This window comes from Solanum verrucosum, unplaced genomic scaffold (assembly GCF_900185275.1).
Source record: "Solanum verrucosum unplaced genomic scaffold, falcon-dt-bn FXZP01000003.1, whole genome shotgun sequence".
NCBI classification, from domain to species: domain Eukaryota; kingdom Viridiplantae; phylum Streptophyta; class Magnoliopsida; order Solanales; family Solanaceae; genus Solanum; species Solanum verrucosum.
In genome coordinates this window covers 770,435-792,693 of record NW_026020120.1, presented here as the reverse complement: position 1 = coordinate 792,693, position 22,259 = coordinate 770,435, and the positions used below count along the sequence as shown (strand labels likewise).

Sequence of the window (22,259 nt, the reverse complement as noted above, 5' to 3'; positions counted from 1 at the left end):
CTTATGAATATGATGATTACGACTTATGTATGTTGAAGTTATGTTATGTATGATCATTATGAATATGGTAAGGTATGATGACATATGATCTTATGAATGTATGCATGAAGTAGGTTGCTTAATGTGATACTTGGCTTTGAATAAAGTTATGGGGTTCTATTCTTTGCATTGTACTAGTATTGCTTGGGCTGTCTACATGTTGGGATGATATTATGTTGGTTTAGACTATGATACTTAATTTGTGTGCATATTGGATTTACTTGGCAAAAAGCATGTTTTAAATAAAATGTCCTTTTATGCATGTTTCAATGGTTTTTATGCATAGTAGCCATACTTAGTAGTGTGTTGTACTAACCCATATTTTCTCCCTTTTCCCAAACATTTAGGTTCGGGCCGTTGAGGATTCAAGCTTACTTCTCAAGACACTTGGAGTTTCTTCCCCAAGTTGGTGAGTCCTCAAGTCCGAGGACAAGACCCTATGATCTAGCTTATATGTTTAGTCCTTTGCTTATATTGAAAGACATTGTTGTACTTCCTATTTTCAAGACTTCTTATTGATGTAAGGGCTAAGTCCTATTTTCGATACTTCTATGTCTAGATGGTGCATTGTGACGAAGTTAGATTCTATTTTTCATATATGAAGTGAAGTTGAACTTCCAAAGTAAAAGTTTTAAATTTTCGGTGATTTTATTCTATGATATATGCTATGACAAAAGCGAAGGGCTTGTATAAGACCTCTTCGAGGTCGAATACGCCGGTAACGACTAGGGGGTGCTCTCGCGTCTTACCTTTACAGTTCAAAAAAACAATATTTAGCGGCAATAAATAAACACATTAAGAAAGAGTGCTAAAGTCATTACCAAAATTAGTTAAGTATCATCAGATCCAATTTTACTAAAGGCTTTAGGGACATATATAATGAGTGCTAATTGCTGCTAAAAATGCATATTTAGCAGCAATTGAGCTATGGTCGTTAATTAGTTTCCACTAAAGATCATTTTTGGTGAAGTGTTAGACAATACCTTGACATATTTTTTATTGTGTTTATTGATGATATGTTGATTTACTCACGCAGTTAGAATGATCATATTGATCATTTGAGGATTGTGTTGCAAATCCTTAAGGAACAACAACTCTTTGCAAAGTTTAGCAAGTGTGAGTTTTGGCTAAGGTTCGTAGCTTTCCTTGGTCATATTGTGTCAAGTAAGGGTATTGATGTCCATCCTAAGAAGACGGATGCGATCAAGAGTTGGCCTATAACTCTATCACCCTCGGACATTAGAAGTTCCTTGGGTTTGGTCGGTTATTACCGAAGGTTTGTTGAAGGGTTTTATTCCATTGTCTCTCCATTAACGACTTTGAATCAAAAGAAGGATAAGTTTGTATGGTCTGAATTATGTGATAAGAGTTGAAAGATAGACCTACTTCTGCTCTAGTTTTGACTTTACCAGAAGGGTCGAATGGTTTTGTGGTATATTGTGATGCCTCGAGAATAGGGTTGGGATATGAGCTTATGTATAATGGGAAGGTTATTGCCAATTCTTATAGCCAACTTAAGGTCCATGAGAATAATTATCCGACCCACGATCTTGAATTAGGGGTGGTGGTTTTCGCCTTAAAAATATGAAGGCACTATTTGTATAGTGTTTATGTAGATGTGTCCACCGGCCATAAATGCTTGCAATATGTGTTTAATTAGAATGATTTGAATCTTTGCCAAATAAGGTGGATTGAGTTATTGAAAGATTATGATATGAGTGTTCTCTATCACCCTGGTAAGGCGAATGTAGTGGAGGATGCTCTTAGTAGGTTGTCTATGGGTAGTGTTGCTCAAATTGATGACAATAAGAACGGATTGGTACGAGATGTACATAGATTGGCCTGTTTGGTTTTCAGTTAGTGGATTCCACCAATGGTGGTGTTATGGTTCACAATGGTTCTGAATCGTCTTTTATGAGTGATGTGAAAGCTAACTAATGTCTTGATTCGACTTTGGTAGAATTGAAATAAGTGGTGCTCAAGATGTCCGCTGAGGTTTTATCCCAAGGGGGAGATGGGGTACTTAGATACCAAGGTCGATTATGTATTCCTAATGTTGATGACTTAAGGGAACAAATCTTGACAGAAGCTTATAGTTCTCAATATTCCATTCAACCGGGAGCCACCAAGATGTAACATAACTTGCGGGAGATCTATTGGTGTAATCGGATGAAGAATCATATTGTGGGGTTTGTGGCTAAGTGTCCAAATTGCCAACAGGTGTAAGTTGAGCATCATAAATCGAGAGGCTTATCCCAAGAAATTAGCATTCCCTCTTGGAAATTGGAGGACTTGTATATGAACTTTCTAGTAGGGGTACCACGTACTCGACAACAATATGATTAAATTTAAGTCATAGTAGACCGAATGACGAATCGGCCCATTTCATTCCCATCAAAGTTTCTTATGCGGCGGATGACTATGATAAGTTATATTTGAGGAAAGTTGTAATGTTGCATGGTGTGCCCTTGTCCATTATCTTCGATAGAGGTACTCAGTTTTTGAAGTCATTCAAAAAAGGTGTTGGCACGAAAGTTAAGCTTAGCACAACTTTTCACCCACAGACCAATGGGCAAGTGGAGCGAACGATCCAAAATTTAGAGGATATGTTGAGAGCATGTGTCATCGATTTCAAGGGAAATTGGGATGGTCACTTGTCGTTGAAAGAATTCACTTATAATAATAGCTACCATTATAGTATTGGTATATACCCCTTTGAATCTCTTTTTATTAGGAGGTGTAGATCTACCAAAGAGTGGTGTGAGGTGGGTGAAGTTTCCTTGATAGGACCCGAATTATCTCATGAGGCTATGGAGAAAGTCTGAATTATTACAGAGAGGTTGAGAACAACCCAAAGCCGACAAAAGTCCTATGCCGATGTGAGAAAAAAAGACCTTTAGTTTGAGGTTAGTGATTGGATCTACTTGAAAATCTCACCCATGAAGGGTGTGATAAGATTCTAGATGAAAGGGAAGCTTAGTCCTCGATACATAGACCCGTATCAAATTTTGAGACGTGTTGGTATGGTTTCTTTTGAGCTTTATTTGTCGAATGATTTTGCAATGTTTCATTCAGTGTTCCATTTCTCTATTCTTAAGAAGTGTGTTGGAGATCCGACATCCATAGTTCCCCTAGAAGGCTTGGGGGTTGATGGAAGTCTCTCTTATGAAGAGGTACCGATATAGATCCTAGACCGGCAAGTTAAGAAGTTGAGAAATAAGGAAATTACTTCCGTGAAGGTATTATGCAGGAATCATTTAGTTGAGGGTTCTACTTGGGAGGTCGAGATCGATATAATGTCCTGTTATCCACATCTTTTTGCTTCTACTCTAGCTTGAGGTAATGAGTCTCCTCATGATTTACTCATTGTTTAAAGTCATGTGTGTTTTAGATGTTCCCATGATTTTCTTATGTTATGAATGTTCATGAAAAATTGTGTTTTGAAAGAAAAAAAGGTTTATATGATTGATTTTCCTCATGTTGTAGTGCATTGAGTATGAATTGCGTATAGACATCTTGAGATGAATTAATGAACATGCATTAGCTATGCTTTTTGAGATCTAATTGTATATGAGCTCCAAAAGATTGTGTTGAGCATGCTTTTAGATTGGAGAAGGTAATTCTACCTTGAACATGAGTAAATGTTGAAGTTTCATAGTGGGTTGCTAGTTGTAGTTCTTACCTTCCCTTGAGATGCATTTGAGTATGATTAACTTGGAGTTGATGTTTCCTCCTTATTTATGCTAATTGCATTCATAATGGGCTAATAGAGTTAGTTTCAAACCTCACATGATGTTTGAGAACGTCCTATCTTGGAGTCAATAGTTCCTTCTTGGTTGTATGCATTGCATTGTAGGTTGGGTTCCTAGTTCCTCTCCTACTCTTTTAGAACCTATTTAAATCTCATTCAAGGACGAATGGTCCCATTCGAGGATGAATGGTCCCATTCTAGGATGAATGGTCCCAAGGGAGAGATAATTTTACACCCCAGATTCGAAAGAGGGCAACATAACATATTTTCAAGAGATTATAGGTGCCAGCGACAGAGGCCAACCACAGAAGCTAACCACGTCCCGTGGGTAGAACCACAGACCGTGGGCTCTGTCGGTGGACTCGGAACCCAAGTCTGTCCAGAGGTCCAGGAACCACAACCTATTATTTTATGTTATTAAAGCTAAGTGGCTTTTATGAGGCCTCTCGGGGACTTGTATGCCATGTTACATCTAGGGGCCACCACTGGGTCGTGACAATTGAGAATATGGATGTTTACTCAAATGAACAAAATAATGTCGATGACTTTTTTGATTATGAATTTGATAAAAATATAGTATTTGAAGGTGTCGGTGATGATGACAACAAATTTGATCACCCAATGGCAAAAGTAAGCGACCAAATGCAGCGAGACGCTTTCAAATTCATGTATGATGAGAAACTAAAAAAGAGATTTTTGTACTTAAAGAGCGGAAAATTTTCAATAATGTGACTCATTTTAAGGGTTTCATTTTTTAATTTATGCCATTAGGTGTTTTAACTTTTATGTTTTGGCTAAAATTTGACTTTGGTCAATATTTTTCGTAAACATGCTCAGATGAAAATTTCGTTAGCGCGGTTAGATTTGGAAGGTCATTTTTGATCTATTAGGATTGTTGGTTCAGGTTTTGAGGTTTTCATTTTTAGTTTGAGCCATGAGGCGTTTTAACTTTTAAATTTTGGTCAAAATTTTACTTTGGTCATTATTTTTTGTAAACATGCACATACGAGAATTCTGTCAGCGCCAGTAGATTTGAAAAGTCATTTTGATCAACTATTGTGGTTCCGCATGCATCTTCCATCAATGCACTTGAAGAAAAGATAGGGCAACTAACCACTCTTTCATATGGTAATTCAGATGAGTACGAACCATCTAATGGAAATGGGGATCATAGAAAATTTATTTTGTGTTCCAACCATCGTGACTAGAAGTGGAAAAGCATTGGAATAAGGAGTTAGGACAGACAAATCAGAGAACAATAGGCTACCCCCTTGACGTAAACACGGGACCTAGGATCACGAGTGACCCCAAGCTAACCCTGAGCTAGCATATCATAAGCATACTTACACAATTGAAACACATATACTATGAAGAAGCTTAAAACAAGAGATAAACTAAATGATGGGGAATACCCAATACATGTATGAATATATATATACAGGACAAGAGTTAATGATACTAGACTATAACTCAAAAACCAAAACTGGATCTAACTATGTCTAAATAAAGCCTCTACTAACTAGATATGATGGGACATGCCCCAGCTAACTCTAGCAAAACTGAAACTGAAATGAAAGACTAAAGTATGAAAACATGTCTATTGTCCTCGAAGTATGAGAACTCACCACATATGTTGCTAAGTATGGATTGGGAACCGACCTACACGTGATCTAAATGCTGAGGACCTGAACTTACATCACTAAAAGATGTAGTGCAGAGTATGCGTCAGTACTTGGAAGGTACTGAGCATCTAGGATAGGATAAAGCTGAACAAACATGTAAATTGAACAAAGCATTCTGAGCAATGATAGAATCTGAACATGACGAATATACTCAAATATATAGAAATGAACTAAACTGAATGCAATGACCAAATACATTACATGCTGAGACTGAAAACTGTAATATAATTGAAAACTTTGTCAAATGTACTAGATTCTGACTGTGGGAGCCACTACTAACTGACATAAAACGACGTGAACTAAATGCGGCGTCCGGTGTTTATGCCCAATCGAGAGGACCCAATATACCTTGCTAGAGTTATAAAGGCATGACTGGCGTGATCACTAAATTTGGTGCCCACATAAGGGAATTATAAACCTACGGGGGCACGTAGTTCTGGGACTATGAGGGTAACTCAACCCTAGTCCAATTGGGTGCTAAGCTTACTCCCAACTAGAAATGTGTACAATACAACATAACTGAAATATATTGGATATCTCAATATTCTGACATGATAACTGAGAATGCAACATTTAAGTACTGATAATGAAACATTCAAATCTGAGGCATGTATATTTGTTTATGTGGCATAGCTAGTTTAATTCATGAACTAATCAAATCTACACAACTAGGGTTGTAATTGAATGCAAGGAAAAAAGCAACAATGTTACGAAAACATGATTATCATATTAAGAACACTATAACAGCTAAGCCACCACAATTTTCTAAATTTCTAGAAACCTTAGGTCTAAACAAGAGATAGAGAATAAAGAATCTGAATAAATTCTAAGGACCTAGTGGGAGAAATGAATCCACTAGTGAAATCTCACATACCTGTTGAAGAATTCCACGAAGAAATCTTTCGATTTTGAGCATGAAACTGAAGAAAACTTGATGTATTCTTGCATGGTTTTATGTCGCCTCTTTCTCCTCATCTTGTTCTAAGATTGGTAAAGTTTTGTGAATGAAATGCTTAGGGTAGGTTCTGACTAAGTCACTCGGCCTCAACTGACCGAAACTACGTAGTTTAGGTGCGTAACACATATGGGAAAATACCAAATGACCCATGACTTAAAATCTGCTGAAGCTACCTACGACCCCTGATAGACGGACCGTGGGCTAACCGACGATCCGTCCTGGCATGGTGTTGTTTGGCTTCAGAGGACTGATATCTTGAGCCTCAACCACGGGCCTTGACAATGAACCATGGTCCCACCTATGATTTGTAGGTCCTGTCGTTGGTCGAGACTAGGTTGAAAAGTTTTAGAAGTTCTTGGGGGGGGGGGGGCAGTCAAGTTTACCAACCACGGACCCCACCTACAGTCCATAGGTCAACCTATGGTCCATAGGTGGCTTCAGTTGGTGGCACCTGCAACTTCCGAAAATTTGCGTTTTGTCTCTTTTCGAAACTGGGTGTTACGTTATTCCCCCTTGGTAACATTTGTCCTCGAATGAAGTCTAAGCTAGCTGAACATGGAGGGAAGGAGCAGCAATCCCTACCACTAAATACTAAAACTGATATTTTCATGAACTGAGTTCGAAGAGCATGCAAATACGCTAAAATTGCAAGTATAACTGAGGGAACAAGGTACTAAGACTGAATTTACGAAGAGCAAGATAAGAGACTGGAGAGGAACTTAGTAACACAAGTTGTACAAATCAGAAGGAAATAAATGAGGATACTTGGCCTTTATGGCTGCCTCTGCTTCCTAAGTAGCTTCCTCTATGGACTGACTCCCCCACAAAAAGTAAGCGACTTCTTCATTTCTCAACCTACGAACCTGACGATGAAGAATCTCAACATTCACCTCCTCATAAGTGAGACTATCCTTCATAGCCACACTTTCTAGTTGTACTATTTATGCTGGATCACCCACACACTCTTTCAACAAGGAAATGTGAAAGACAGGATGAACTGCTGTTAGTTCTGCTGGCAACTCTAACTCGTAAGCCACTTTACCAACCCTTTTCATGATTTTGTAAGGACTTACATATCTTGTACTGAGTTTTCCTTTTTGGCCAAATCTAATCACCCCCTTCATAGGTGACACCCTTAGGAAAACTCAATCATCGATTTCAAATTCTAAGTTCCTTCTCCGCACATATTCATAGGACATCTGACAACTCTGAGCTGTCTTTAGTTTATCTGTGATGAGCTAATATTTTTTTATAGCCTCATGAACCGAATCTTGCCTAATCAAGGCTACTTCACCTACTTCAAACCAACCAACTGAAGATCTGCATCTACATCCCAAAAATGCCTCTTAAGTGGCCATTTGAATACTAGAATGATAAGTTTTATTGTAGGAGAACTCTATGAGATGTAGGTAATCATCCAAAATACCCTTAAAATTGATCATGCAAGATATCAAAATTTCCTGTAAGGTCTGAATGGTACACTCTGCCTGACCATCCATCTATGGATGAAATGTTGTACTAAGATTAACCTGTGTTCCAAGATGCTTCTGAAATGATTTCCAAAAATGAGAGGTAAACCGAGGACTTCTATCTGAGATGATAGAATAAGAACTCCATGTAACTTGACTATCTCATTAATGTAGAGTTTAGAATAATCCTCCGTCAAATATATAGTCTTGATAGCCAAGAAATGAGCGAACTTAGTAATACTATCTACTATCACCCAAATGGAGTCATGATGTTTGCGAGTACGAGGTATACCTATAATGAAGTCCATGTTTATCACTTTGCACTTCCATGTGGGAATGTTAAAGTCTTGAGTCAAATCTCCTGGTTTCTAATGTTCTACCTTAACTTGCTAACAATTATTACACTTAGCTACAAAATCTATTGAATCCCTTTTCATGCCATTCCACCAAAAGACTTCCCACAGATCACACTACATCTTAGTGTTACCTGGATGAATAGAATACGTGCAGTTATGAGATTCTGTAAGGATTTTCTGCCTCAACTCACCCACCTTAGGAACACATAAGCGACCCTGGTAACGAAGCATACCATCTACCTTTTGGGAGAGAATCTCTACTTTTTTCTGATGAACTACACCTTATAACAGACGCAAAATGGGATCACTATCTTGTTTTTCCTTAACCCCTTCTACCAACAAACATTCTGATATATTCTGAACTATCACACAATAATCTGACATGTCCATAAGACCAACTCCTAAAAGAGCAAACCGGTGAACATCTTTTGCTAATTCCTTCTTGTCTTCCTCAACATGTGCTACACTACCCATAGATAGTCTGCTCAGAGCACTAAATACTACGTTGGCCTTACCCGAATGATAAATCACATTCATATCATAGTCCTTGAAGAATTCAAGTCATCTCCTCTGGCAAAAATTCAACTCTTTCTGGGTGAGTACATACTGGAGGTTCTATGGTTCTTGAAAACATTTATGTGAACACCATACAAGTAATGTCTTCAAATCTTTAGGGCAAGTACTACTGCTGCAAGCTCGAGGTCATGAGTCAGATAGTTCTTCTCATGAACCTTAATTGTCTTAAGTTGTCTAGAAGAATACCTTATAACCTTACCCCACTGCATCAACACTCAACCTAGGCAGACTCTGGATGTATCACAATAGATCACATAACTGTCTCAAACCTCTAGTAGAGTCAAAACATGAGTTGTAGTCAACCTAGTTTTTAGTTTTGAGAAACTTTTCTCACACTCATCTGACCACTGAAACTTAACCTTTTTCTGAGTTAAATTAGTTAATGGGGAAGCTATGTGTGAAAATACTTCATCGAATCTCCTGTAATAACTAGCCAAACCCAAGAAATTTCTGATATATGTTGGAAAGGTGGGTCTGGGTCATTACTTCACTGTGTTTATTTTTTGAGAATCAACTCGAATCCCTTCACTAGATATGATATGACCAAGGAAAACAACTGATTGTAACCAAAACTCATGTTTGCTAAACTTAGTGAATAATTGGCGATCTTTGAGAGTCTACAGAACAACTCTCATATGATTCACATTTTCATCCTCATTCCTAGAGTAAATGAGGATATCATTAATGAAGACGATAACGAACAAGTCTAAATACTACTTGAACACCCTCTTCATTAAATCCATTAAAGCTACAAGAGTATTAGTTATTCTGAATGACATAATAACAAATTCATAATGACCATACCGGGTTCTGAAGGCTATTTTTAGGACATCACTATGTGTGACTCTGAGCTGGTGATAGTCGAATCTGAGGTCTATCTTTGAAGAATGACTAGCACATTGAAGTTGGTCGAACAAGCCATCAATCCTGGGGATAGGGTACTTATTCTTGATGGTGACTTTATTCTACTGACGATAGTCAATGCACATCCTGAGAGAACCATCTGTCATTTTCACGAATAATATTGGAGCACCCCATGGCGAAATACTAGGTCTGATGAAAATGCTATCTAGAAAGTCTTTCAACTGCACTTTTAATTCCTTAAGCTCTGTTGGAGCCATCCTGTAAGGAGGAGTCAAAATGGGCTTAGTATCTAGATGGAGATCAATTCCGAAGTTGATTTCCCTTTAGGAAGGAGCTCCTGGAAGATCTTCTGAAAACTCATTTACTATAGGGACTCAAGAGTTAGGGTTTCAGAGGTTGAATCCTTCACCCTAACAAGATGAAAGATGTACCCTTTAAAGATAATCTTCCTAGCCTTAATAAGAGATAAATTGACCTACAAGAACTGAGCTACTACCCTTCCATTCTAAGACTGGAGTGTCTGGAAACTGAAACCAAACGATCCTAGTTCTATAATCGACTGAGTTATAATAGGAATTCAACCAATATATACCTCGAATGATATAAAAATCTACCATTTCTATCTCTACAAAATTTGTTGAGGTGATTTTTTAAGAGACTGTGATAGGGTAATTTTTGTATACCCGACTAGCTATAACTGGGTCACCAACTAGAGTAGAGACTGAGAAGAGTTCGGAAAGAGTTTCTAGACTGACACTGAAGTTTACTACTATATATGGAATTACACAAGACAGAGTAGCTCCTATATCTAACAATGCTTAAACATCTAAATGAAAGACTTGTAACATACCAGTAACCACATCAGGATAATCTTCATGATTCTGGAGAGCCTGGAGAGCATAGAACTTGTTCTGGTGCTTACCACCACCCGTACCAGATGATGTACCCTGTTGAGTTGGGTGACCTACTGGTGCTATTGGAGCTATAGACTGAGCCATACTATTTTTACCTTCTTGTCCATGTTTATAAGAAAGGCAGACTCAACTTGTGATCAGACTCACCACACCCAAAAAATCCTTCTTTTCCTGCAAGATACTCGCACGGTTGGTTCTTACCACACTTTAGACAAGTCACGTAGGTCCTGTTACCTAAATTACTCTCTGAGACTTAGAGCCTGATGCCCTACCTTTTTGATCATGTCGAAACCTGGGGATGGAGCATGAGCTGATGAATGTGCTGGAGTTGAAGATTTCTACTGAAATTGTGAGCAATTTCCACCACCTGATTTCTGCTGAGAGTACTCATAGTTTCCTTTTCTAGCCTTCTTGTTGTCTTTAGATAGTTCTCTAAGTTTATCTCCCTCAACCTGCTGAGCATGAGTCATGATCCTAGAGATATTCATATCCTCTAACAACATAGCATTCTTGCACTCTATCTTCACTAAGTCGGATACTCCAAACAGAAACTTACTCATATGTGCCCTTAGATCGGCAACCATATGTGGAGCATACCTGGAGAGTTGGGTGTACTTAAGTTCGTACTTTGGGACTGACATAGAACATTGTCTCAAATTCATGAACTACTGAGCCTTAGCCTCCCTCAACTCTCTTGGGAAGAACATATCGAGAAAAGCTCCAGTGAAACACTCCCAAGTCACATGAGCTGCATTTTCACCTCTGTTATCTTTCCACTATGTAAACCATATGTGAGCCATATCTTTAAGTTGGAAGGATGCCTACTCTACCCTATCATTTCTAGTCACTTTTATTACTTTAAAGATCTTCTTAACCTCATCAATGAAGTTCTGAGGGTCCTCACCAACTTGCGACCCTAGAAACTCAGAAGGATTCATCGTAACAAAATCTCGGAGTCTAGCTGCCACTGACCCACCATTAGTTTTCGTAGGAAGTGTAACCTACTGAATGTTCTGATTGGCTGCACTCTTTGCTAAAAGTTAAATAGCATTCCGAAACACTGCATTTGAAACCTCAAAGTTTTGGACTGGAGGAAATGCATTAACATTGCGGGCATTGACATTCCTTGTATAAACTCTATGACTAGGCATGATATGAAACGAATAACAATGAATTAGAGATGAGAAGTTGGATCATACCTCACACACGATAAGTGTAGTAAAGAAAGTGATGTTTTTCTTAAAGCACTTTGTAGCCTCCCTCTCATTAGATGTGGTAAACTTCACACCTATGAAAATGACTCTACTTAGTGCGGCTTTTCAGACATCCTAGGAATGTTAAACCTAATCCTCTAATACCAAGTTTGTCACACCCTGAGGCTACCCTTGAACATAAACACGAGACATAGAATCACGAGTGACACCAAGCTAACCCTGAGCTGGCATATCATCAGAATACTTACACAACTGAAACAAAGATACTATGCAAAAGCTTAAAAAATGAGATAAACTAATGGATGGGGAAAACCTAATACTGTCTGAATATACAAATACTATATATGAGTTTATTATACTAGACTATAACTCAGAAACCAAAACTGAATCTAACTATGTTTGGATAAAGGCTCTACTGACTAGAGATGCTAGAACATGCCCCCAACTAACTCTACTAAAACTGAAACTGAAATAAAACACAAAATTATGAAAACATATCTATTGTCTTCAAAGTATGAAGACTCACCACTGATGCTGCTGAGTCTGGATCGGGAAATGATCTACACTGGATCTGAATGCTGAGGACCTAAACCTACATCACGAAAAGACGTAGCACAGAGTATGAGTCAATACTTGAAAGGTATTGAGCATGCATGATAGGATAAACCTAAACAAACATGTAAGCTGAAAAAAGCATGCTGAGCAATGATATAATCTGCACATGATGAATATACTGAAATATATAGAAGTGAACTAAACTGAATGCAATGACCAAGTACATAACATGCTTAGATTGAAAACTATAATATATCTGAAAACCATGTCAAATGCACTAGATTCTAACTGTGGGAGCTACTACTAACGAACATAAAATTACATGAGCTAAATACGGAATCTGATTTATATGCCCCATCGTGAGGATCCAATATACCTTGCTAGGGCTATAAAGGCATGACTGGCGTGATTACTAAATTTGGTGCCTACAGAGGGGACTTATAAAACTACGGGGGCACATAGTTCTGGGACTATGAGGATAACTGACCCCTAGTACAACTCGGTGTTATGCCTACTCCCAGTTGGAAATGTTTATAGTACAACATAACTGAAATATACTGGATAGCTCAATATTTTGGCAAGCTAAATGAGAATGCAACATTTAAGTACTAAAATTGAAACATTTGAAATCTGAGGCATGTATACCTATTTATCTGTTCTAGCTAGTGTATTTCATAAACTAAACAAATCTATAGAACTAGGGTATTGAATTTCATACAAGGAACTAACCAACAATGATACGTAAACATGATGATCTGATTAAGAACACTTTAACACATAGGTCACCACAATTTTCTAAAGTTCTAGAAACCTCAGGTCTAAACAAGAGATAGAGAATCAAGAATCTAACTGAATTCTAGGGACCTACTGGGAGAAAGGAATCCACTAGTGAAATCCCACATACCTGGTGACAAATTTCACGGAGAAATCTTTCAATTTTAGGGCTGGAACCGATGAAAACTGTCTTCGTTCTTCGAGGTATTTGGGTCGCCTCTTTCTCCTTTTCTTGTTGTTAGCTTGATTAATTTTTGTGTATGAATTGCTCAAGGTAGGTTAACCGATGTAGTTTATGTGCCCAACGCTTACGGGAAAATACCTAACGACCCCTGACTTAAAATATGCCGAAGCCACCGACGGGCTTTGACCGACTGACAGTGGATTGACCGACGGACCGTGGACTGACCGATGGTCCGTCCTGGCAGGTTATCATTTTTCTTCAGAGGACTAATATCTGGGGCTTGAACCATCGGCTTGGACCACAAACTGTGGTAACACCTACGGTCCGTAGGTCCTACCGTTGGTCGAGACTTTGCTGAAAATTTTGAGGAGTTCTAGGGGGAGTCAAGGTGGCCAACCATGGACCCTACCTATGGTCCGTGGGTCAACCTACAATCCATTGGTGGCAACTGCAATTTCTGAAAATCTGCATTGTGTCACTTTTTGAATCTGGGGTGTTACAATGAATTAGCCAAGGCAATGAATCAATAACAAGAACAAGAAGTAAGAAGTGCTCCAAAGATAAATGTGCTAAAAAGTGGTGTGGCAAAGGCATCTACTTTACCTCCAATCAAATTGATGAAATCGTTGCAAGTATTGGAAGTGTAGCATATTGCAGAGAACCTTTGGTGCAAGTGATAGTTAATTATGATCAAGATGAAATTAACAACTATAAGGAGGTTGTAGTTGCTCTCATAGGTATGGGGTCGCATAATTATTTCCATGATAAACTTGATCTCGACTTATCTAGTCGAGAAGCACCACCTGTGAAACCATCCATCATTGAACCACCAAAATTAGAATTAAAGGAACTTCTACCTCATCTCAAATATGTGTTCTTGCGGTCTAACAACAGGATGAGTCCATGATTTGGACTCATTTAGGGCTTTGTTTATATAGATTTAGTGTCCTCAAATACTTAATTTGTGCCAATAACTAATGTTAAATCCTTGATTTTCCGGTTTATGGATTGAGGAACAAAGCAAGGACACTAACAGGCAAAAAGGAACAAAATAAGCTGAAGAAATGAAAAAGCATGAGCCTAAGGATCGTTAATTGCACTCGGTGTATCGTAGAGCGGCTCATCTGACCGTCTAAAGTGCCAGTGTGCCAAACCCTGGAGGAAAGAACCAAGTCGGTGATGAAAATGAGTAGTCAGCGGATTGTCGAGTGATTCTATGAAGTCAAGATAGATCGCCCAAAGTTACAGACCTTGTGGAAGTTGAATGCTAAGGCGAAAGGGCAATTGAAGAGACCAAAGGGCGGCTCACCGAATTAGGTAACTGTTTTTACCTTTTTATAATGTCTAGCTAAAACCCCATTTCTTGGGGTGTGATAATTTGATTATGGGCTTATTTAACTTATGGGTATTGCTAATTGTCAGTTTAAATGCTATTTAAAAGTGAGCTTAATCATTAATTGTGGTTAAATTTAAGAATTATAGTTGCAAATGCAATTTTATGTTTGCGTTTTTGGCTTGCGAGAGAGAGAGGTTTTATAACTATTTGTAGTTTATAACAAAAACCAAAACACCCATCTGACATTCGTGTCACCCTTTTACTTGATTATGTCTTTAATCAATAATTTCTATTCATATGGCTGATTTGACCACATTCATACTTCCTTGTTGAATTTGAGACACGTACTGGTAAGTGGACTCATTTAGGGCTATATTTTGATAGAAATTGTGTCCTCAAATGCTTATTTTATCTCAACATCTGATGAAAACCCTTAAGTTTTAGGTATTTGATGTTTGAAGGAAAGCATGGAAACTACGTCACAAAAAGAAACAAAAAGGCTAAAAAGAACGGAGAAATGAAGGCCAAAGGATCGCCGAATGGTCTTACTTTGCCTTTTGTTCCAGTGTGCTGAGCCCTAAAGGAAAGGATCAAGTCAGCGGAAAAAGGGAGAAGTCGGCGCATCGCCAAAAAGTTCCGTGAAGCAGTACCATTTAGCCCAATGACCCAGAGCAAGATGATGCTAAAGGCTGGTGCAAGACGGTGATGAACTATACCAAAAGGTGAATCGCCGAGTTGATCGATGATTCCAACTAACGACGCCGAATGATCCGCTGCAGCACAAATCTGTGAAAACTATAAATACTAGTTAGAGTTGTAGTTTTAAGAGACGAAGAATTATTATAATTTTCATACAGAATAGTACTTTTTGATTCTTTTGCTCTAAGTTTGAGAGGGTTTTGAAGACTCGAAGTTCCAAAGGGTTTCATCTTCAAGATTTTGGATTTGGGCCTCTTGGATTCTTCAATTTTGGCCTGTATCAAGACATAAATCTTCATACCTATTTGAATTCAAGCTCAATTTGGTATAAATTTCTATCTCTTATAGATGTGTGGCTAAAAACCCCAATTCTTGGGGTGTGATTTAGCAAATAAGAGTTAAGATAATTGTTGGGTCTTGCTTGCTAATAGTTTAATTGTGATTTCATTTAGTAGTTGTGGATGAATCTAATGAATTTTAAGTTGCAAATACAAGTTTATTTATGTGTTTTCGGTTTGCTCGAGAGAATTCGTAAAACTAAAACTACTAAATTGATGGCCAGTGTGAGTGGGTCGACATGAGATTTAGCTCAAGAGAGTGAACCCTAGTCCCATGTCCACACACTCAGGTCGAGAGATTAAGTAGGTTAAGGTGTAGGCTGGTCTTCATGCGGCAAGTGGGTGTCCGAGAGGAAAACATTTGAAACGGTGTAAGTTGCTAGAGAGAGAGCTTATCCTCCTTAAAGTTTAGCCTAGTCACAATTATTCTAGGAATCTTCTATCAAAAGCATATACCCAATAATCTAGCTTAATCCATATTCCCGTCACACCCCAAGGATCCCCTCTCATTCCTTAGAAATCTTTGTTTATTTTTTTTGTTTTTACTCACTAGTGACAAAACCCTACTGTTAATTGACACTCTTGTGTCCCACTTTAACTTACAATGTTTTTAGCTAAGACTAGTTAGAACTAAATTATATTTTTCTATTAATTCTCTAAATCACTCTCTTGCGAACGATCCCAACCCTTGTTTGGGTTTCTAAACTATTGTACGATCGTAGACACTTGCATCAGAAGTTGTATCTTGATTACGCAAACATCACGTACCACTCCCTGTGTGATTCGACAGCAACTCATTTAGTTGGGTTTTATCATGATTTACGATCGTTGACACCTAGAATTTGAAGTAGTGTCTTCGAAACGTTATTAATCAAAATGGCGTCGCTGATGGGGAACAGTTGTATTCTTGTTAGTCATAGTTGAATCTTCTTACTTTCAGCTTTGGTTTTTTGTTTCTTGTGTTAAAATAGAGGAGAAAATTAGCATAAACGGTAGCAGTGGTAGCCAAATGGGCCACCCTCTTTCGAAGTGCCCAACTCATGGAATCCCAGATAAGATGTTGATGGAATGTTTCTGTAGAGGTCTTGATTCCATGAACAGAGGATTGGCTAATCAATTTTCTCCTGGTGGGATAGTGCAGCAATCCTATGCAGCAACATCCTTACTCCTCTATCACATGACCAAGATCAACAAGGATCCAAACAGGGACCAGGACTTAGCCAAAATGATGACCCGACTAGATATCTTGGACAAAAATATTGAGGAATTTGAAGTGATGTACAAAAATGAGGAAGATTTCCTAGAAAATCTAGGAGGAAGTCAATGTGAAAATTACCCAAGGCCAGGTGGTAACCAATTATGGAATAGAGGGGAGAAGGAACATAGGTATGTTCCTCCCCATGGGCCCCAAAAGCCCAACGATAATAAGGGTGGTGAAATAGAAGATATACTCGTATGTATTCTCAACAAAGTTGAAGTGTATGACAGAGTGTTGATAGAGATAAAATAGAATCTCTCGACTCTCAATCGGATGGTGACCTCTCATTCCATCTCGATTACTTAATTGGACACCCAAATGAATCATATTTCTTTACCTTTAAACCAAAGACAACAATGGGGGTTATCTAATGATACTATGGCAAACCCCAATAATAAAGCTTGAGTGGGTACTTGGGTCGTGCCAGGACGTTAACTGAGGCGCTTATTGGGAGGCAGCCCCACTTTTTAATGCTTTGTATTTTGTTTTTGAATAACATGTGTTGATTGTGTAGGTCGAAAAGTGGAAGGTGTTTGAATAATACAGGTTGGCGAGCTAAGAATACAGTTGGCGAGCCCGACTAGGACCACCGTTGGACTCAAAAAAATCACAGGTGAGAGTTTGTAAAACTCGGTCGACCCAGTGACGAGTTGGCCACTCGCCGAACAGGTCGGCGACCCTGACTTCTTCCACAGTTTGGACCCCCAAATTAACTGTAGGTCCTGTAAAACTCGGCGAGGAAACTCATAACTCGGTGGATCGCCGAGTGGATCAGCAAGGACGACTAATGTAATACCCCGGAAACTAGTAAGCTAAACTAGAGAGTTCTAGAGCCTTGCTTCAGGGTTTTAGGGTTTGATATGAGTGTTAGAATCATAAAATTATTTCCCGTACTTAGAATGAGGGTTTTAGGGTTAGGGCGCCAAGGTACGACCCCCCAAGGACCAACCAAGGGGTCCTTGAGGGGGACCCCAAAACAGCCCAAAAAGTTGTGCATGGCAGCCTACCCACTAAGGGGTCTCGTGGGTGGGGCAGTTTTGGAGTTTTGTTATTTTAAGTTGAGACTTAGTGGTTAGTTCCTAATTATTTAGGTATTAAGTGAGGTCATTTAATTAGTTATTAGACCACATATATACTCCTAATAGACCCCTAAACTAAGGCAATTAAATCATTCTTCCAATACCTCAAAACAAACCAAAGTTTCTCCAAATAGTTCACTCTCTAAAACTCCCTAAAAGAAGAAGAAGAAGGTGAAGTGTAGGGTTGAAGGGGGTTGTATTTTCTTCTCAAATTCGTGGAGAATCTTCTATAAGGTATTTTAGATTATTCATCTATGGCTTCTTTAACCCATGGAGCCCCCTAGATTTCCCCCAATTGTTAAGAAAACCCCAATCTAGCTAGGGTTTCTTCCTACATTGTGGGTAGTGTTGAAGTATGATTCCAATCAAGTGGATAATACTTAATTATGATTGATTCAGTATTGAGTTGTGATATTATGATGAATTTATGTGATTTCCATGATTAACCCTAGCCTAATTGATGAATTTTCTATTATGTGGGTTCATGCCATGAAAAGTAAACGTGATCATTCTTAGGTGATCTTCTAGAATTAGTGTTATGAGTAGTAATTGATTAAGAATACAAACATATACACATGAATTGAATTAGAATAATGTGAATATGATGGATCTTGACTAGTAAAGTTGAAGTTGAACCTATATGAGGAATTGTGCCTAGAATCACTTGATAATGAAGAATGTAACTAGATTGCTTTGAAATCTAGGTATGAATGATGATAGTAAGAAGTAAAGCTTTGAGTGTAAGGCTTATAGTCATGAATGTTGATCATTAGGGTTTTGAGTGTAAAACCAATTTGATGAACTAGGCATAATAAAGCTTTGAGAATGAAGTCTATATGAGAATAGAGGTTTAATGGATATAGTTATGGTGGAAGACCTTTACCTACCTAATCTACCATATGAATGCCTGAATGTATGAAGTGATAGAATCACTTGAGTCATGATGATATCCATGTCTAATTTAGAATTCTAGATATAGTATTATGCATGAATATGATGTGACATGAAAGGTTCTCACACATAGAATGATTCTAGGTTGAATGTATATTCTCACCTAAAATGAATCTAAGTCCTAGGACTATGAGATGTGATGAGGCTTGTGGTGATTCCCCTAAAAGGCCTTCACATGATAAGAATGTGAGGTGAGTTCCCTTACTTCTAAATAGTAAAACATGAGGTGATTACCCATGTCATTATATGAGGGAGTGTGAGGTGAGTACCCTTTTTGTGTGTATGACGCCTAAGGCGTGATTACCCATTAGCCTTTTGGTTGATCACGGAGGCGATTACAATTGATCCTTATGTGATGATGTGGAGGCGAATACCTACATTACACATTAAAATAGATATGGAGGCAAATACCTATATAACATTAAAATGAATATAGAGGTGAATACCTATGTTCCATTAACAATGAACATGTAGGTGAAGACCTATGATTAATTAGATCTATGACTAGAGGTGATTCTCCTTGTCATTATGATTCATTAGTAGGTATGACTAGAGGTGAATACCATTGTCTTTATGATTTCATGATATATATGTGGCTTTAGGTGACTCCCCTTATCCATCATGATGAACTGAACATGTATGCCTTGAGGTGACTCCCCCTTGCATTTATTAACATGAACATGACTATTTTGGATTGTAGCTTTATAGTCCCCTCCAATACATGAATGATGAACCTAAAGTGTCTAGCTTAGCATGAGTAGGATTATGGGGTCTTGTTCATGCATGACACAAGCTTTCCTTAAGGAGACACATGAAGTGTTTCTCTTATATGATGTATTCTTAGATAGGATTGTGCTATAGTTGCCTTCCTTGTTATGTTATGATTGACTAAAGGTGAGAGATTCCCTTGGTTATGAAGTAAGCTAAAAATGAGACCAAACGAGGATAAGTATGACTATGATGACTTCAAGGTTATGCTTACTGTGAATATTTTTATGGGATGCCTTTCATGCATTCCACAAGTGTGCTTTGAGTTTACTTTGAACTATAATGCTCTTAGTATATGAAAGCCTAGATCTTGACTATGAATATAGACTATGATTAAGATGACCAAAAAGGGATACTTTGCTTGGATGGTATTATGGGATACAACTCATGCATGACACAAGTATGCTTTGAGGTTACTTGAGAGTGGTCTTATTATGATGAGAATGACTAGAAGTTGAGAAATGCTTACATGATTCTTATGTAGGAGACTTTGCTTATTATTATGATATTGTCTCTTATGCTTATAATTGATGTTTTATGAAGTATTTTTAAATGGTTATGGATTATGTCTTATATTTACTAACCCTTATCTTATGCTCTTACAATGTTATGATAGCTAACATATAAACCCATACTTTGCCTACATTCTCATCAAATGTAGCGTTTGGAGACTTGAGTTATAGTTTTGGAGATACGTTTCTAAGGAGCAAAGGAGTTGAAGATTTTGGTGAGTCATCATAGCTTCGAGGTCATTACCCACTAGTTCCTTTATGTCTTTTATTTTCATGTTGAGACTATTGTATGGACTATGTCCCAAGATTTTTATTCAAAGTTGTATTAGATGGTTTGAGACAAAAGTGTAGTAAAGACTTCCGCTTGTTTTTATGAAATACTTCGATTGTATTAATAAAAGTTTTTAAAATTTCCGTACTTTTCTGTTATCTTATGTTATGATATGCGAAGTTCTTGTATGAACCCCCTTCGGGGTTAAGTACGCCATGTTACATCTAGGGTGTACCCTTGGGTCGTGATAACTAATATCGCTGAAAGGGCCACGAACTGAATGGTTTTCAAAAGACAAAGGTTTAAAATTTCAAAATCTTTCATATTCTCCCATTTTTAACCCCGTACACACACACCCGCACTTCATATTTCCCATATTTTTGTTATTCTTATCGCTTTTTGCTCTTGATCTCGTGGTCAGATTATGATTTCTTTGCCACCTAGCATTTCAAACTATTATTTCAGCTCAAAGGTTGGTTTTCCAAACATCGAACTCTCGAATAGTGGTTGAACTCGAATGCATTTGTTAGTTGTTGTGCTAGTATTCGTTTCATAGTTTCGTAATTGTGCTTAATTGCTAAATTGTTGATTTCCTGAGTTTTGTTCTTTCAAATTTATCATAATTTATTAGTTTGCGGTAAATATTTGTTCGATCTAGTTGGGTCAAGTCTGAGTAATTCCAATTGTGCCAAATGACGTACTTTGCCCAATGATTGAGCGTTTGACATCATTCTTAAGGGAAAAAGTCATCAAATGGCCAATTTTGGCCAAACCGGGGGAAGTCAGAGTAGCCCGGTGGCATGGGTTGAATGGGTCTAGGTTTAATTGCATAAGTGTGTAGTTTAATTTTGTTTTTGGGGGTTGTGGGTTTCAATTTGGGAAACAGGGTTGAAATTTGGCACGTTGGGAAATTCGGCGGGCTGGGTCGAGCTCACCGAATCGCTCGTTGGTTCGCCAATGTCCCCCTTTATCACCTTTAATTTTGTATTTTTTCCTAGTTAGAGTCTGTAACTTTTGGCGGGAAGCCTGAGCTCACCGAAAGTCTCCTTTGATTGCCCTTTCTGTGCCCCTAACCCTTTAAACAAATTGTAACTTTCAGTGGGCTCGTTTGAGCTCTCCGAGTGATGTCTGCGATTCACCGAAGGGCCCTGCATATCACCGACCTGCCATTTTTTTGGCAAATTTTCAAGCCAGTCCTTTTGGCGAGCCCGATTTGGGTCGCCAAGGTGACTCGGCAACTCACCGATTGGTAAGGTATGTCTTTCTGCAACTAAATTTTGAGATTTTTCTTAAATTAATTCTAAGTTTTCCCTATGTATTTTGCAGTTATGGCTAGGACCAACTGGGACGAGAGTGGAATGCCACCTCGCAAACAAGCATGGGGCATCGTGACTAATGAGGGAGCAGTTGGTTCTTCTAAAAAGGGAAAACAAGCACCTCCAAAAGAAGGGAAGGGAAAGGGCAAAGTGTCGCAGCTGAGATACCGGGGGACAACTCTGGCAGTGATGGAGAGTCTTTTGATTCTCAGGCTGCATTGTCTAAGCTTTGAGGATGACCAACCACTTCAATCCCGGTGAGGTGAGATTCGTACAATAGGTCATCAAGGTCTGTCTAAGACCCAGAGGCTACACCACCTGCTGATTATACAATGCCAGCTCCAACATAGATGGTGGTTCCAGCACCACCAATTCAGGGTCCTCTTCCCGGCTAC

General features: G+C 38.4%; 1 protein-coding gene across 3 annotated transcripts in view; it reads right to left on the bottom strand.

Moving 5' to 3' along the window:
* LOC125825752 (elongation factor 1-gamma 2-like) overlaps positions 1-22,259 on the bottom strand; it is a 1,064,241-nt gene that overhangs the window by 869,327 nt on the left and 172,655 nt on the right. The window lies entirely within an intron of this gene.